Source organism: Falco cherrug, chromosome W (genome assembly GCF_023634085.1).
Source record: "Falco cherrug isolate bFalChe1 chromosome W, bFalChe1.pri, whole genome shotgun sequence".
In the NCBI taxonomy this organism is placed as follows: Eukaryota; Metazoa; Chordata; class Aves; order Falconiformes; family Falconidae; genus Falco; species Falco cherrug.
The window spans coordinates 8,347,852-8,361,399 of record NC_073719.1 but is presented as its reverse complement, the minus strand read 5'-3'; the positions used below and the strand labels follow the sequence as shown (position 1 = coordinate 8,361,399).

Here is a 13,548-nt window from a genome sequence, read left to right as displayed (position 1 = left end):
TTTGATTTTTGCTTCCAGGCCTCATATCCAAGACTGTTAGTGCTGTTATATATAGGTTGCAAACATTAGGAGAATATTTAAATTCAACAATGGCTGTGTTTTCACTGAAATGCAATAAAAAAGATGGAAGTGGCTCTTTCAAGATGGGGGGGCTAACTGATGCTTAGCTCCTCTCTTCAGTGTGCCTGGTGCGGTGGTGAAGGAAATCGGTGGGTTTGAGCTGTGCTTCCTTCCACAACACAGGCAGCCGGCACTCTGATGCTGTACAGCCCACCAAGCTACCCAAAATTCTCCCCTTCCTGTGTCGCCCTTCACCTTTTCCTTCTCACTGAGCCTTAGTTCCTCTGCAGCCCACTCCAAGGTCTTTGCTCTGAAGGATCAGTATTGAGGGAATGTAATGCCATGAAAAAAAATGGCCCACAGCCTTTTTACCTGTTTAAGCTGAGGCAGGTTGTTGCTTCAGCCTCCTTTATAGAACTGTGGTTGTGAGGTGGTGGTTTTCTTTCCTTTTCTGCTGATTCAGAACAAGCAACTGATGGTTTGGAGGGCACTGATTCTCACCAGTTGGATGGCAGTGGAAAAGGTTATGGCAAATGTTGTGAAATGCATCTTGTCTTCTCTGCTTCTTTTGGGGACAGAATAATTAACACAGCCTGATATTTCCTTCCCTAACTCAGGAACCTCTCAAATTTACTATCCATAATTTAGTTACTTATTTAGCAGTTTCAGACCTGTTATTGGGCTGTCCTGAATAGAACCACTTGATGCTTCATTGGCTTTTGAAGCCAAACATGGGCAGTGACCAGCCCTCATAGCTGTGCCTGAGCAATGGCCCCACAAGAAGAGAAGTCTTCCATTACCTCTGTGTTGCTGAAAATTCAGAAGCATTTGGCTTTTCCCCTATACAGTGCTTGATCTTGACTTAATTGCAAAGCTGGTGTCTGCTGCACAGAAACCCCATGCAGTGACATGACCTAATATGGCTGATAGCCAGCAAAGGAGCTTCGGTATCATTTCAGGGCTTGGTGTCCTGATTTCAGCTGGAATAGAGTTAATTTTCTTCTCAGTAGTTAGTACAGTGCTGTGTTTTGAATTTGGTGTGAGAACAGTGTTTATAGGACACTGATGGTTTTAGTTGTTGATGGGTGATGTTTATACTAAGTCAAGGGCTTTTCGGTTTCTTGGGCCCTGCCAGCCAGAGGGCTGGAGAGGCACAGGAAATTGGGAGGGGACATAGCCAGGACAGGTGACCCAAACTAGCCAAAGGGATATTTATTCCATACTATATGACGTTATGCTGAGTATATAAACTGGGGGAAGAAGAAGGAAGGGGGGGACATTTAGCATTAAGGTGTTCGTCTTCCCAAGTAACTGTTACACATGATGGAGCCCTGCTTTCCTGGGGATGGCTGAACACCTGCCTGCCCATGGGAAGTGGTGAATGAATTCTTTGCTTTGCTTGTGTGTGCAGCTTTTGTTTTACTTATTAAATTGGTCTTATCTCAACCCTTGAGTTTTACATTCTTTTCTTTTCCCCATTCCTCTGGATGAGGGGGAGTGAGCAAGTTGCTGCATGGTGCTTGGTTGCCGGCTGGGGTTAAACCACAACACTTGGGACGATCTTTGAGTCTCCACATTTCCTTCCCTCCCAACTAATGGGGACTCTCACCACATATATAAAATTTGTTAAAAGCTAATGGGAAATTTGCCCTCCCCTCTCCTAAAAACAGGAGTCTACAGGCTCATGCTTTGTTTTAAGAGAAGTCCAATAAGTAAGATCACACCAATATCAAAAAAACAAATCACAAATCCTCCACATGCTGTCATTTTGCCAAAGCAACCCACATGAAGGCTTATAAATTGACTCTTTTTTGGCTTTTTCTGTGGGTAGCAAAATATACTTAATAGTCTGAGTCTCCCATCAGTAGCTTTCCCTTCTACCTCCTGTCCCCTGTGCTGTATTCCTGTCCCTGTTTCCATATTCTAACATCAGTAATGCCATCAGAAATAGTATTTTTACATGGGTTTGGTCATGAACAAGCATCTTTTATTTGCTTAATAAATGGGAAAAGATGCATGAGCAAATGACATAGTTAATTTACTGTTGAAAAGAGCAGGGGTCTTATCCTTTTCCTCAGCTTGAAGTAGGCAGTGGTAACCTCTTATGGTAAGTGCTTCACCTTATATGACCCTAAGACAATTTTAAAGGGAAAAAAAATTGTGCAGGTTTTGAGAGATCATCTGTTTATAATTTTAAACAATTAATTCTCCTGCCTCAGCTTAAGGTATTTCAGGTACATCGAAATCTGCATATGGCTGCAGTCCTCTGCAATGACTGCAGGTATGGAGGTATGGACTTTGCCTTGGAGCATTGTCCATGAGCAACCCTTCCCAATGCCAACAGCCATGCTTCCAACTTAATCCCAAATCCCCTCTGCTTGTGTCAACCTGCACTGAGTACGGTGTCCAAGTAGGCTTTTTAATCATTGATCTTCTTATTGTTAGGAATTTTTCTTCTGTTTGTTTTGCAGCATTTCCAAGCGGGCCAGGGGTGATCTCCAAGGTGCTTGGGCTTGCAGAGGCTCCCCTTTCTTTTTGTGCAAGGACCTTTTTGCCTCTGGTCAGCTTCTTGTGTTCAGTGGGGCCTACAGTCATCGAGGTGGATGGAAAGCAGCTGTGGAGGCAGGTCTTAGGCACCACTCTGTGGGTAATGGAACTAGTGCTCCATTCAGCTCCTTGGCACTACCCTCACCCCTTTTCCTATAACCAGTGTGGAGTGCTGTGACCACCACATCAGCTGGTCTGTGCCTGCCTCGTTAGCTCTGGTCTGATTAAAATGGGATTCCTGAATCATTTCACAGGGCTGAAGGCATCTGTTATGCATCTGCTGAGTAGGAGGCCATCACTTTGGTTGTCTGTTGGTGGATGAAGCAGTCAAAAGCACATGAATGGTGACCTGGTGGTATTCCTGCTGGATAGGAGTTTGTCAGGGAAAGTTTGCATATGTGAAAGCCTCCTTGGGTTAAAGTAGCATAGTGCGTATGTACAAATATTTTAAGCATGAAATTATTCAGGTAGCATATTGACACATTTGGAAATATAAGCAATAAAGGCAGGTTTATTTTGCCTGGCTGGTGCAATGCCCTTGGGCTGAAGCGTTAATCTCTTGCAGTTGTGCAGAATGATCAGGATCATTGCCACTGAGGAAGCGACCTGCCTGTGCAGTGTTTGGCAAGGCTAATTCCTCCCTGCCTGTACCCTTTTATCTCTTCATCTCTTAAAATGTTGTTCAGTTGTGCTGCTCCATGGGAGCCTGTTGCGTTGCCACCTCATTGATCACAGCTGCTAAATTTCTTGTTTCTTCAGCAGCATTTAAAAGCTTTTTTGCTATTTTTCTAGGAAATGAGCAGATAGTTTCAGGCTTTGCAATGAAAATTGGCTTTGTTAGTATACACTGTTGTTTAATATGGCATGACAGCAACTGTGCAGGAGACTGTCAAAACTAAATAGCATGCCTTCACTTAGCTAAACAAGCACCTGCCTAACCCCTGTCTCAAGCGTTTGCAAGGATGGAATGAAAAAGCTTTTACTCAGAACTGACCCCAGCACTGACCAGCCTATAATATGACATACAAATGCACAATCAATAGATCAGTCTGTTGGTTTTCCATGATGTTAGCCTAGCAGCACTACTGCAAAAAAAACAAGGAGGAGCAATTGCTTCCTGCAGTTCCAGGCCCTTAGAAGAGGAAAAGTTCTTGGTGTACAAATACAAAAAGGATTCTCCTTTAGAAAAAGCATTACTAAACTGTCTTCAGAAACGTCTCACAGTGGTGCATTCTGCCATATTCATGTTGTTATTTAACAGTATGCTGCATTGTTTTGCTTTGGTGTTTTAGGAGAAAGGAGTTGCTTTTACATCATTTGAATATAGAAGGCCTGATGTTTAATAGGTTGTCTATGTTGTAATCAGGATCAGTAATTTTAGTCTAGTAATCCAAATAAAATCTAAACCTCATCAATTTTTTTTTCTTTGAAAGCAGGTAATTAGGAATTGATAATAAAATGTTATGTGGTCAAATTGCCTTCAGTGAAACATGGTAAAATGGTATAAGTCTGTCAGCAGAGAACAAAGAGTTTTAGACGAGGTCTCTGGTTTAAAAAAGTCACTTAAATAGTTTTCTGTTGTCATTCCTAGGCATCTGGTGGCATTGTGTAGCAGTCTTTCAGACCTCTATTTTAAGGTAACTGAGAGCTGGCAACAACTAAAAAGAAGTAAAATGTAGTTATGAAAAATTATCATACTGATTTTAAGAAGTAGGATAGAGCTAATTAAGAAGTAGAAACAAGAGTATGCATACAGCAGAAACTGCAACTCCCAGTAGTGAAGCTATGCTCAGAGAGAGGGTTAAATCTAGAACAGAGAAAGCCTGAGCTCTGAGAGCCTGTAAAGAAGCATAGTGACAAACAGTCTGTAATGTTCTCAAATGAATTTGTTCCTCCCAGAAGGTGGAACAAACAGTAATTAATCCACAGGTAGATTGGCTGTGAATTAAAACTCTCATTTACTGTATGTTAGCACGAGGAACTGGAAGTATTCCTTGCAGAAAACATTTATTCAGAGCACCAAATTTTTGTTCCCTGTTCTTTCTCTTGAAGATTGAACACAAAGACACTGGGACAAGAGTAGAAACTGATTTATTAAGAAAAAGAAATCTGTATCATTAATATTTACTGTCTTCCTGCCAGATCTGTCTCAAGGCAAACTGTCAACAGGAGATAACTATTGCTTCATCAGATTATGCTGACATAAAATTATACAACACAAAACTGAGCTTTGTACTTCCACAACTAACAAAAGCTTAAGTGCTTTAACCTTAATGTACAGCATTAAATGGCTTAGAAAGCAGCACAATCAGATTAAATATAGAATATTTGAATGAGTTAAATTTAAGAATAAGTAAAATTTAAGAAACCTGAGAGTTATAATAGTTAATTGAACCAGAAAGCAACTTTTATACACAAATCAGTAGATTGTGCTAGGAGCTGGTCTTGTGTTCCTGTGCACTGTGAGTGTAAATGAATGCCAAGGATAAGGTGCTTCGCTCCCCTTTCTGGTCCCTTACAAACTCCAGGCCATGCTCTCTGACAACTTTCATTCATTAGTGGGATACTTTGCTCTCTCCTCCACCACCACCACCCCCCATCCCCCAGGGACTCTTCAGAAAACAAAACCATGCACCCCCATGCTGCTTTTTGCTGTCCACAAGCAACTTAAAACCCATATATCTTCCTTTAACATTGTGGTGGGTTGACTTTGGCTGGATACCAGGTACCCACCAAGCTGCTCTATCACTCCCCTCCTCAGCTGGACAGGGGGAGAAAAATACTATGAAAGACTTGTGGGTCAAGATAAGGACAGGGAGAGAGCACTCACTAATTACCATCACAGACAAAACAGACAACTCAGGGAAATTAATTTATTACCAATCAAATCAGAATAGGGCAATGAGAAATAAAACCAAATCTTAAAACACCTTGCCTCACCCCTCTCTTCTCCCTGGGCTCAACTTCACTCCTAATTTCTCTACCTCCTTCCCCTGAGGAGTGCAGGGGGATGGGGAATGAGGGTTGCAGTCAGTTCATCACACATTGTCTCTGCTGCTCCTTCCTCCTCACACTCTTCCCCTGCTCCAGCAATGGGTCCTTTTCACTTATCCTTTTCATGGGGTGCAGTTCTTCAGGAACAGACTGCTCCAGCGTGTGTCCCCCACAGGGTCATAGGTTCTGCCAGGAGCCTGCTCCAGTGCAGGCTCTCCACAGGTTCACAGCTTCCTTCAGGGCACCTTCACCTGCTCCACCATGAGGTCCTCCACAGGCTGCAGGGTAGATATCTGCTCCACTATTAACCTCCATGGGCTGCAGGGGGACAACCTGTTTCACTACAGGCTGCAGGGGAATCTCTGCTCCCATGCCTAGAACACTTTCTCCTCCTCCTTCTTCACTGACCTTGGTGTCTGCAGAGTTCTTGCTCTCATTTATTCTCACTCCTCTCTTATGGCTGCTGTTGCACAGCAGTTTTCCTCCCCTTTCCTTCTTAAATATGTTATCATGAGGTGCTACCACCATCGCTGATTGGCTCAGCCTTGGCTACCAGTAGGTCCATCTTGGAGGCAGCTGGCATTGTCTCCATTGGACATGGGGGAAGCTTCTAGCAGCTTCTCACATAAGCCACCCCTGTAGCCTCCCTGCTACCAAAACCTTGCCACACAAACAATATATAATATTTTCTTGTCTTGTTGCAAAGTCTGTAAAATAAAACCTTGGTAATCATTGGGTTATGGATGTGATGAAACTATTGCTGGTGTACTGGTTGCGGTTGTCTCACTTCTGCCTTGCACTCTGTGTGTCTCATCTGAAAAGTAGGTTGTCAGCTATTGGAGGCAGAAACTGTGAGCAGAGCTGCCAGGCTCTGCAGTAACACAAATAAATAACCAAAATGAGAGATCTTCAGGCAGGTGAGTCCCAGGGACTGAGCAGTGGCTACAGAAAGGCAGGGATATAGGTAATTAAGCAAAAACTATCAAAGCAGCAGAGATGTAAGGGACCTGGCCAGGCTCTGCCCTGTGGATGCTGGTATGAGAAATCAGTGCTGAGGATTTACCATGGTTTCCCCTTGTGGATCGTCTAGCCACAGACTGGCCTGTAAGTGGTTTTTGCTCAACTGCAGTTGCTTGGATGTGTGTTAGATGTAGATCAAGGCTACAGCGTTAGCCATAGAAACAGCTCTCTGCCTTTTTCATGTTGCATAAAATGGTTGTGCGATGCTCCTTAGGTCAAAGGTGGAAGAGCATAGAGACTGCCGAGCTAGTTGTATCACATTTAACCATTTTGCCTGTTTAAAAGCAGACCTTGCCTTTCCAAGCATCATCATAACTTCTGACCTTGCTACCCCTGCTATATATTATCTTGTTATTTCCACATGGGTTTTTTTCCTTCCCTTCCCTCTGCATCTGTGTTCCCAGGAGCACAGAGGTGTTGTGGGTTTTTTGGGGTCTTTGGAAGCTGCTGCTCTGGTTGAGATGGTTGGACAGTTAAGTGCTTTGAATTGCTGGCTTCTGCTTTAGCCCACAGTTTGCTCTGTTTGTGAGTGGTAAAGCATCTTGTGTGTATTTTGATTAAGCTGCAGAAATCATTGAAATGAACTCTGTGGCTCTTTTGTAGTTACTAGGAAGCAGGAAGCAAAGCTCCTCTTGATCTTTTTATACACACACCCCTTTTTGGGCAGGGAGAGAGAGTCAGGAAGGGATCTTTGTACCCTGTGCAGCTCAGCCATTGTGCTGGGTACTGGAGCTTTGAGCTGAATATGTGAAGAGGAGTCTGTGCCTCGCCACTTGCTGTTAGTCAGCATGAAATCCAAAGAGTGTTGTTTCTGCTGTGGGTATGTTGAATTGGCTTAAATGAATTATCTTTGTTCACTTTTCCTAGCAAGTAGGAACCAGGTATTAATGAAATGAGAAATTATAATAAATATTAGTCATATTGAGAAGAGGTGCATGTCCTGAGAAGCTTTCTGTCTGCACTGAAATGGAGTAGAAGTGTGGTTCAGTAGTGAAAACATTATATATTTTTTTTCTTTTATTATGCTAGGCCAGTATAGGATTCACAAAATTAGCTATCTAAAGGAAAAAAAAACAACCCAGGTGAGAATCTGACTGTATTGACGGCCCATAATTAAGACTTTTCTCCACATTTTGTTTTCAGCTGTGAGAAAACAGCTGTAGTTTATAAAATTGTAAGCTGTAGTCAATATATATCCAGGATTTTTCTATACTCTTAAAAACTAATTCAGTAAAGTCCTGATGAATAGACTTGACAGTGCTGCAGCCTTTTGAGGGGGCTGGGTTTTGGGTAATGGCTTTTCAGCTTGGGGTATACATACAATGAACCAGTAGCTTTTAAGAGTTGTTCAGTGCTTTGTGGCATCTAGGTTTGTTAGTGACGGGAGGGGTAAACTTCAAAGGCTTCCTTGGTGACAGCAGCTACATTGATGTTTCAGATTCGGTTTCTTACTTCAGTGATGGTGATATTTAACTAACAAAGGGCTTGTAATCATTAGAGAAAAATGGCAACTGGACCATACCAATGTACAGTCAGAAAAATACATTGTGTAGTCATGCTTGTTATGCAGAACAGGAAACTAGTGATGAATAGAGGAGAAGGAGCCATTGGTTTTCAGTCTGAAACAGCTGCTGGGCTCAGCAGGATGAAAGCACAGCTTATCTGGGTCTGTCCAAGATAAAGCAGTACTTTATACTTAATGTAGTTTGGCCAATCAGCCAGGAAACACTACATAAAATTTGTCATTGGCTCTTAAATGTAAGCAGTGATGAAATTCCTTCACAGAGAATGGATATCATTCACTAATAGATTTTGCTGCCATGAATAATGACATTTAGTTTATTCATGCCCCTGGTGTTGTATCATTGTTAGAAAAACACTGGAGGAAGGACTCCCTTTTGTGAACTGTCTGGCATTCATAGACACTAATTTTAGACAATTGGATGGTAGGTTTTGCATTTTGTGTATATTAACTGCTTACTAGCTAGGACCCAGTTTTTCTTTCTCAATGAGAAAGGTTTTTTTGCATCTGGCTGAATTTCTTTAAACAAACAATTAAGAAAACCTAATATACTGCAGAATGGGCTAGTCTAACTGAATTGAAGAAGATGCAAACAAGTCTTTACAGCTGTTCTTGGTAATCTGTTAGTATAGGGTAGAAAAAAGACTACTGTTTTATTACTTAGTAGAAATTTTGGGATTGGATGAAATCTATGGATGAACCAGTGCCGTACATAAAAAGCACAATTTTCAGCCCACTTCTAGAAGATGATAACACCTTAACCAGCTATTTTCCTCAAGGTGCCAGGTTGAATAAAGGGCTTTACAGTGCAGGAAAACTAAATCAGTAACATTTATGGGATCTGGAAGGCTGTATTCATTTTCTGGATAAACTGGTTGTGTTTAAGCAAAAACTATTTTGCATAATTGTTCCTCTTCTTATAAGTAAAGTGTTAAAGAAAACAGAAATAAAGTTTTGATAACTATGAGCTGTCCTGATGTTTGGTTACATACCTTGTAGGAAGGAGATCTGTTTTTATCTCATTGTGTCTCACAGAAGCCACCCCTGTAGCCCTCCTGCTACCACCTTGTTGTGCAAACCCAGTACACAGGGCTCTTATGAGAGCATTGTCACCACTAGCACATTAGGCATTTTGATTAAATCTCTTACCTTTGTACAAAGACACATCACATGTACAGGGACTCTAACCTATAACGTGACTTTTAATTTCCTTAATGAAGCCCTTCACTGCTTGTATACAGACTGGTCCTCATAGGAGAAAAAATTATCCATATGAAAAACAATCAGAAGGGCAAAACATCTAGTTTCAGCTTTTTACTTCCTGGCTGAGGCACAGCAGAGTGTTCAGGTGGTTTAGCAAGATCAGGAGTTGAGGGTTTTGCTCATGCATGCTAGAAACGTGCTTTCCTTCTGCAGCAGTTGATCACCTGTTTAAAGGATCCCAGTGTTACCTATGCACTGGTGGTGGGTACTTAAATCCATTAGTTTGTCACTGACTCCAGAATCCCTTCATTGTGAAAGCAGCTTATTGAACTGGCTGTATTATTTGTCTACTATGTCCTACTGTGGCCAAATAAGCAGATGCAGTTTGAGATTTTATTTTTTCCAGGCAAAAAAATCAAGGTAGGAAAAATCCAGAGGAAAAAGGCAAATATGTTTTTCATGAATGACTACATGTCATGGTTTAACCCCAGCTGGCAACCAAGTACCACACAGCCACGTGCTCACACCCCCACACCCAGAGGGGTGGGGAGGAGAATCAGAAAGGAATGTAAAATTCAAGGGTTGAGATAAGAACAATTTAATAGGTAAAGCAAAAGCCACACACACAAGCAAAGCAAAGCAAGGAATTAATTCACTGCTTCCCATCGGCAGGCAGGTGTTCGGCCATCCCCAGGAAAGCAGGGCTTCATCATGCATAACGGTTGCTCAGGAAGACAAACACCTTTATGGCCAGATGTCCCCCCCCTTCATTCTTCTTCCCCCAGTTTTATATACTCAGCATGATGTCATATGGTATGGAATAACTCTTTGGCTAGTTCGAGTCACCTGTCCTGGCTGTGTCCCCTCCCAATTTCCTGTGCCCCCCCAGCCCTCTGGCTGGCAGGGCCCAAGAAACCGAAAAGCCCTTGATTTAATATAGATATCACACATCACCAACTAAAACCATCAGTGTCCTATAAACATTGTTTTCACACAAAATCCAAAACACAGCACTATACTAGCTACTAAGAACAAAATTAACTCTATTCCAGCTGAAACCTGGACACTAAATGTTGTGGTTTAACCCCAGCTGGTAATTAAGTACCACGCAGCCGCTCACTCACTCCCCCCTCACCCAGTGAGATAGGGAGAAGAGTTGGAAAGGAATGTAAAACTTGAGGGCTGAGATAAGAACAATTCAACAAATGAAAGAACAAAAGTAACAATGATGACAATAGCAGTTAGAATGAAAAGGGGGAGGGAAAGAATAAGATCCAGAGGGAAAGGAAGAAAGGAACATGTGGTGCACAATGGAACTGCTCACCACCCACTGACTGATGCCCAGCCAGTCCCCCCAAAAATGACCTGCCCGCCCCGGCCAACCCCCCAGGTATGACATCCCATGTATATACCAGGCATGACATCCCATGGTATGGAATACCTCTTTGGCTAGTTTGGGTCAGCTGACCTGGCTGTGTCCCCTCCCAATTCCTTGTGCCCCTCCAGCCTTCTTGCTAACAAGGCCTGAGGGACTGAAAAGTCTCACATCAAAACCCAAACACAGCAGGGTACTAGCTCCTAAGAAGATAATTAACCCCATCCCAGCTGAAACCAGGACAATAAATAAAGGTGAAAAGGACTACCTAAATATGAATTCAAAAGTGGATGCAAACATTCCTAAGTATTTGAAAAGTGAAAGTACAAACAGTAGGTAGAGATGCTCGAATGTTTTGTAAGTTCTCTATACCTAGCAATGATGTGTGAAAACAAAGGATGTAGAAAGAATACAGGTATTAAAATCAAGAACAAAATAATGAAATAAGCCTTTCATAAGAAAAATTGTAGGATAGCTCCAAGTTTAGATAAAACACTGCATGGTATATTCTAGGGAACAATCAGTAAAGGAAGAATGGATGGGGAAAAGTCACCTTCTCCCATTCATAGTACTTATGAGTGAGTAGTCACCATGATAACCATTACTACATGTGCTGTGTTTGATGTTAAACTGTTCATTTGTTAAACTCTTTTCTTTCTGTTTTTATTTTTAGGCCTATTCCTTATGTTAGGATTGATACTTTACCCTGCAGGTTGGGGATGCCAGAAAGCAATAAGCTATTGTGGACCTCATGCTTCTGCTTACAAGCTAGGAGACTGCTCCTTGGGCTGGGCTTTCTACACAGCTATTGGTAGCACTATTACATTCATCTGTGCAGTCTTCTCAGCACAAGCTGAAAAAGCCACATCCAGTGACAAAGTGCAAGAAGAAATAGAAGAAGGAGAAAACCTTATTTGCCTCCTTTAACTCCAGTGGGAAAAACACCAGCATGTAGATCTTAATTTGCTTTCCATTGACTGGATAAGCAGATCTGCTTACCCGTTTCCACCATTTGTGTGATTGAGCCCCATGCATTCCAGCCCTGAACTACTGAAATGGTCTTTCTTCCTTGCTGGGTAATAAGGATCAAAGGATCCCAAGAAAGCAGTATGTATTGGGAATTTTTTAGTTTCCTTCTATTATCAGGACACAGTGGAATTTATTAATCAAGTTGGGGAGGTGCAGAATCGTGTGTATATAGCAGAAATGTTGTTATAACTGACAAATTCTGATTGATTGGATTGCCTTACCTACCTTGGTCACTTTGAAGAATTTGGATTTAAAATAATAAAAGCCAGCACATTTTTTTTCCTTATACAAAGAAGCCAGCCTATTTTAATTAGGCTTTGTTTCCAAGGGCTCCCCTCACCTGTGAATATTTTGCCACCACCTGATTTGATACCATACTTTTCATTGAGGTGCTTTTTGATACTGAAATTCCTTAAAGTACAGTGCCTTCTTGGATAGTAAGTATATGAAAGAGAGAGAAAGGTTGATGTGACACCATTTACACCAATTTTCAAGCTGTTAAAGTTGAGTCTGCCAGGTTTCTTTGTATTGAAACTTACAGTGCAAGGTGTGTGACACTAGTTACTTAGCAGGTAACTGACTCTGGTTTTATTGACTGGGCAAAGAAGCTATTGTTACACTGGCTTTCACCTGATTCTGATAAAATTGTTAGAAATCCCATTGTTAAAAATATTTCTACAGCCTTTATTAGAAACTTCTGAAATCCCAAGCAGATACCTGCTCACCATGGCACAGCTGGGCTTTATGTTGTGAGAGCCAACAGCCTGGTTTGGGCTTTAGCTTCTCCTACAGATGTAGACCACACATTGGACAGTATTATTCTTTCTCTTGCCAGTGAAATCTCATCCCTAGTCTACAGATCAGTATGTTCCATGTCCCAGAGCCAGCCGAGTCCTTAAGAAATTTACATTTTTTCAAGAAGTCATGCCAAATTCTAAATGGCTAAGAAGATATTTTCCCTTTTTTTTTTTTTACCACATGTAGTATGGACCCTTTTTTAACTAAATCAGCAGAAATAAAACAGACCTTGCCACAAATGACATTCCTTTCTCAAAGGCAGTTGGTTGTATTATTTGTGGTGTCGCATCACTTACTAGAACTATTTCCAAAACCAAATATAAAAGGTATTTTTTAAAAAAAAAGAAAAGGAATTATACAACTGTGGCTTAGAAGCACTGGGAAGAATTAATCTGAGAAGTAATTTTAATGAAATACTAAGTGAATTTTAGACTCCTCTTCTTACTTCTTGGTAATTTTTAACATCTTCCAATGTCACTGTTGTTCTCCATCACTTCACTGTATAATATGGAGCAGAGATTCTAATTTACCCCTGATCAGTCCGTTAAAGCATGCCACTAGTTAGTTATAGATATTAAAATGAAGAGGATCCCCGTGGAGAGTCGGCCAAGAAACGACAATCACACCAATATGGCTACATGCCGTGCTCACTTTATTAAACAAACAGGTCATATTTATAACTTAAACCGACTGCTCACATGACTTTACACACAGGTGATTGGATAAGAGTCTCTGGCCACATGGGCGTCCGTGTCGATGATTGGTGAGCATGCTGCAGGCGCCTGATCAGAGTGTGCTGATGAGAGTGTGTTGATTTTGCGGTTCCCAGGACTTGCTCTGCACCTGGCTTCTTGTTTGTGCATAGCTTGTTTTCTTTCTCAAACTGCTTGTTTCAAGGACAATATAAAGTTGCTCTGCAGCTTCAACTAACAGGCCTGGGTTGTCCAACCCGGACAATGGTAACATATGTCTTCAGTCCTTTCAAAATCCCTCTACACAT

General features: G+C 41.7%; 1 pseudogene; it reads left to right on the top strand.

The window, feature by feature from the left end:
• Positions 1-11,776: 11,776 nt before the first annotated feature.
• LOC129734632 (uncharacterized) lies at positions 11,777-12,979 on the top strand (annotated as a pseudogene).
• Positions 12,980-13,548: the final 569 nt, after the last annotated feature.